The following is a 5,621-nucleotide window of genomic DNA, read 5'->3' as shown; positions in this document are numbered from 1 at the left end:
TCTTTTATGGTCATGCACCCTTGAAGAGTGGTCTATTTTTTATGAATCTCGATAGTAGTGATACACATATTCATAATGTTGAAGCCAAAAGATGCAGATTTGATAATGATAGTGCAATTTATTTGTGGCACTGTCGTTTGGGTCATATTGGTATAAAGCGCATGAAGAAACTCCATACTGATGTACTTTTGGAATCACTTGATTATGAATCACTTGGTACTTGCGAACCATGCCTCATGGGCAAGATGACTAAAACGCCATTCTACAGAACTATGCAGCGAGCAACTGATTTGTTGGAAATCATACATACTGATGTATGTGGTCCAATGAATGTTGAAGCTCGCGGCGGGTATCATTATTTTCTCACCTTCACAGATGATTTAAGAAGATATGGGTATATCTACTTAATGAAACATAAGTCTGAAACATTTGAAAAGTTCAAAGAATTTCATAGTGAAGTTGAAAATCATCGTAACAAGAAAATAAAGTTTCTGCGATCTGATCGTGGAGGAGAATATTTGAGTTACGAGTTTGGTCTACATTTGAAACAATGCGGAATAGTTTTGCAACTCACGCCACCCGGAACACCACAGCGTAATGGTGTGTCCGAACGTCGTAATCGTACTTTGCTAGATATGGTGCGATCTATGATGTCTCTTACTGATTTACCGCTATCATTTTGGGGATATGCTTTAGAGACAGCCGCATTCACGTTAAATAGGGCACCATCGAAATCCGTTGAGACGACACCTTATGAACTATGGTTTGGCAAGAAACCAAAGTTGTCGTTTCTTAAAGTTTGGGGCTGCGATGCTTATGTGAAAAAGCTTCAACCTGATAAGCTTGAACCCAAATCTGAGAAATGTGTCTTCATAGGATGCCCAAAGGAAACTGTTGGGTACACCTTCTATAACAGATCCGAGGGCAAGACATTCGTTACTAAGAATGGATCCTTTCTAGAGAAGGAGTTTCTCTCGAAAAAAGTGAGTGGGAGGAAAGTAGAACTTGATGAGGTAACAGTACCTGCTCCCTTATTGGAAAGTAGTTCATCACAGAAACTGGTTCCTGTGACATCTACACCAATTAGTGAGGAAGCTAATGATGATGATCATGAAACTTCAGATCAAGTTACTACCGAACCTCATAGGTCAACCAGAGTAAGATCCGCACCAGAGTGGTACGGTAATCCTGTTGTGGAGGTTATGTTACTAGACCATGACGAACCTATGAACTATGAGGAAGCGGTGATGAGCCCAGATTCCGCAAAATGGCTCGAAGCCATGAAATCTGAGGTAGGATCCATGTATGAGAACAAAGTGTGGACTTTGGTTGACTTGCCCGATGATCGGCAAGCCATCGAGAATAAATGGATCTTCAAGAAGAAGGCTGCCGCTGATGGTAATATTACTGTCTATAAAGCTCGACTTGTTGCAAAAGGTTTTTGACAAGTTCAAGGGATTGACTACGATGAGACCTTCTCACCTGTAGCAATGCTTAAGTATGTTAGCAATTGCCGCATTTTATGATTATGAAATTTGGCAAATGGATGTCAAAACTGCATTCCTGAATGGATTTTTGGAAGAAGAGTTGTATATGATGCAACCGGAAGGTTTTGTCGATCCAAAGGGAGCTAACAAAGTGTGCAAGCTCCAGCGATCCATTTATGGACTGGTGCAAGCCTCTCAGAGTTGGAATAAATGTTTTGAAAGTGTGATAAAAGCATATGGTTTTATATAGAATTTTGGAGAAGCCTGTTTTTATAAGAAAGTGAGTGGGAGCTCTGTAGCATTTCTGATATTATATGTGGATGACATATTGTTGATTGGAAATGATATATAATTTCAGAATAGCATAAAAGGATATTTGAATGAGAGTTCTTCAATGAAAGACCTCGGTGAAGCTGCTTATATATTGGGCATCAAGATCTATAGAGATAGATCGAGACGCTTAATTGGACTTTCACAAAGCACATACCTTGACAAAGTTTTGAAGAAGTTCAAAATGGATCAAGCAAAGAAAGGGTTCTTACCTGTATTACAAGGTGTGAAGTTGAGTAAGACTCAATGCCCGACCACTTCAGAAGATAGAGAGAAAATGAAAGATGTTCCCTATGCTTCAGCCATAGGCTCTATCATGTATGCAATGCTGTGTACCAGACCTGATGTGTGCCTTGCTATTAGTTTAGCAGGGAGGTACCAAAGTAATCCATGAGTGGATAACTGGACAGCGGTCAAGAACATCCTGAAATACCTGAAAAGGACGAATGATATGTTTCTCGTTTATGGAGGTGACAAAGAGCTCATAGTAAATGGTTACGTCGATGCAAGCTTTGACACTGATCCGGACAATTCTAAATCACAAACCAGATACGTGTTTTTATTAAACGGTGGAGTTGCCAGTTGGTGCAGTTCTAAACAAAGCATCGTAGCGGGATCTACATGTGAAGAGGAGTACATAGCTGCTTCGGTGATGGTTATATTATGAGTTTATAGTTTTTGATGTACCGAAGGTAGTTTGGAGTCCCGGATGTGATCATGGACATGACGAGGAGTCTTGAAATGTTTAAGACGTAAATATTGATATATTGGACGACTATATTTGCATACCGGAATGGTTCCGGGTGAGATCGGAATAATACCGAAGCACCGGGAGGTTATCGGAACCCCGCGAGAGGTATATGGGCCTTAATGGGATTTAGTGGAAAGGAGGGGAAAGGAGCAAGGGAGGGGGCGCCCCCCCAAGCCCAATCCAAATTGGGAGGGGTGCCGCCCCCCTTTCCTTCCTCCCTCCTTCCTCTTCCTTCCCTCTCCCTCTCCAAGGAAAAGGAGGAGTCCTACTCCCTGTGGGAGTAGGACTCCCCCCTTGGGCGCGCCTCCTCCCCTTGGCCGGTCCTCTCGTCCCCTCCTTTATATACGGAGGAGAGGTGCACCCCATAGACACAACAATTGATCTCTTGGATCTTTTAGCCGTGTGCGGTGCCCCTCTCCACCATAGTCCACCTCGATAGTATTGTACACTACAAGAAATATGTCAACTTGTGATCCTCACTATTGGCCGCTGAAAGGTCATAGTTTTTTATTTGCGACCTTTTTGTGACAAAAATAGAAGGTCAAAAGCTGGCGGTCGTAAACTGAAATTAGCGACCTTCTCTGTGAGAAGGTCGTAGACGTTTACGACCAAAACAGAAGGTCGTTGAACCCCTGACCTTTTGTTTTGGTCACAGGCTGTCTGCCCAGGCCACGTCGGATCCGACGTGGCAATCTGACGTGGCAAAATTGCGGCCAATTGAAAAGGTCGTTAATTAGAAACAGCCCGGTCCATTTCGGTGCTTTAGATGGGCCGAGCCCATTGATTCAGCCTTTTTAATATATATTTTTCTGTTAATTTTCGCTAGCTACATGGGTCTAGCCCAATAATTTGGCCTTTTTAGTTTTGGGTATTCATGCATTTTTTTGGCGCTCGGCCTTTTTGCAGTCCATTTCTTTTTTTGTAAGACTTTTGATTTCATTTTTGAAATTGTTCGATGCTTGTTGGGATGTCGCCTTTTTTGGCCCAATTTGGCCCAAGCAGGCTTTAGCCCAATCACACACATACATCCAACATTATTTCATTCAAATTAGGAAAACTCCAGGTCAAATTCAAGTCAACCATCATATCACATCACATAACACATCTCCCAGGTTTACATAACACAAAAAATCATCTCAGGAATACATTTCCTTACACATGAATATAGCAGGAACGAAGGGAATATACAATAAGAAAATGATGAAACATCTCCTACTATCATAACAGTACAATGTACTTTTGTTTTTACGGAACAATACAATGGATTTCATTGCTCTCTCGTATGAAACATGCTCCAGCTGCCACAATTTGCCATCCTACAGTGAGAGGTATATAACAATGGACTTCATGAACATTAGAGGAGAAAACACTCAATCAACACCAAGGGCTTAATAAAGCCTCGAAATTATAGAAAGTAAATTACGACCAGACTTTACAATTACAGTACCATAGGACAAATCCATCAATCCAGGAGGCAAAATATGAGTGAATCCAAAGAGGCAGAAAGGAATACCTATTTTGATCCAGAGGGGCTCGTGAGCATGGCCATCTTCCGTGACAGGTTGGCCCTAACGCACCCTGGATCAGACGCGCCGGGAGCTTGCAGCTTGTCCTAAGTATCAGGAAAAATGAAAGCCACAGTTTTGACTTGGTGATAACGAACATACATTGTAAATCAATAGCATATTAAGCACCAATTTTCTCGGATGCAAGAAGAAGAGGAACAAAACGACACACAGAGGTGGCACATTTGTCGTACATCTAGATGATGTTCGCACCAATGAAGATACATGCGGCCAGGCAAGCATGTGTGCGTGTTTCACAGGTGCATGCATCACTGTAGTAGCCAAGCAAGTAGAGTAGGCGCTGCCTCTGCCCAGGCGTGCTCTGCTGCCGCCCACACGCAGGGGCTCCTCCTGGCCGGCGCTCAGGCCATTCCAAGCCCAGGCTGTTCCACGCCTGCCCAGGTGCTACCGCCGCTGCCACAAGAGCTGCTGCCGCTGGTACATGTACTATTTTCATTGAAATCGAACATTGAAATTTACTCAATCAGGAAATTGAACACTGGAGTACAATCATTGAACAACGAAATTGAACACTGGAGTACAATCATCGAACAGTGAAATTTACTCCAACAGTACTGAAACTGAACAACAGTACAGCAGGATCTTGACAGCAGTATGATACGTCTCCAATGTATCTATAATTTTTGATTGCTCCATGCTACTTTATCTACTGTTTTGGACTATATTGGGCTTTATTTTCCACTTTTATATTATTTTTGGGACTAACCTATTAACCGGAGGCCCAGCCTAGAATTGCTGTTTTTGGCCTATTTCAGTATTTCGAGGAAACAGAATATCAAACGGAGTCCAAACGGAATGAAACCTACGGGAACGTGATCTTCTCACCGAACGTGATCCAGGAGACTTGGACCCTACTCCAAGAAGTTTCCGGGGAGGTCACGAGGGTGGAGGGCGCCCCCCCTGCCTCGTGGGCCCCTCGGAGCTCCACCGACGTGCTCCTTCCTCCTATATATACCTACGTACCCCCATTAGACCAAAGGGTGAGCCAAAAAAACCTAATTCCATCGCCGCAACTTCCTGTATCCACGAGATCCCATTTTGGGGCCTGTTCCGGAGCTCCACCGGAGAGGGCATCCATCACGGAGGGCTTCTACATCAACACCATAGCCCTTCCGATGAAGTGTGAGTAGTTTACTTCAGACCTTCGGGTCCATAGCTAGTAGCTAGATGGCTTCTTCTCTCTTTTTGGATCTCAATACAATGTTCTCCCCCTCTCTCGTGGAGATCTATTCGATGTAATCTTCTTTTTGCGGTGTGTTTGTTGAGACCGATGAATTGTGGGTTTATGATCCAACTTATCTATGAATAATATTTGAATCTTCTCTGAATTCTTTTATGTATGATTGAGTTATCTTTGCAAGTCTCTTTGAATTATCCGTTTGGTTTGGCCAACTAGATTGGTAGTTCTTGCAATGGGAGAAGTGCTTAGCTTTGGGTTCAATCTTGCGGTGTCCTTACTCAGTGACA

This window comes from Triticum dicoccoides, chromosome 5A (assembly GCF_002162155.2).
Source record: "Triticum dicoccoides isolate Atlit2015 ecotype Zavitan chromosome 5A, WEW_v2.0, whole genome shotgun sequence".
Taxonomy (NCBI): domain Eukaryota; kingdom Viridiplantae; phylum Streptophyta; class Magnoliopsida; order Poales; family Poaceae; genus Triticum; species Triticum dicoccoides.
Note: the sequence above shows the minus strand (reverse complement) of the source record.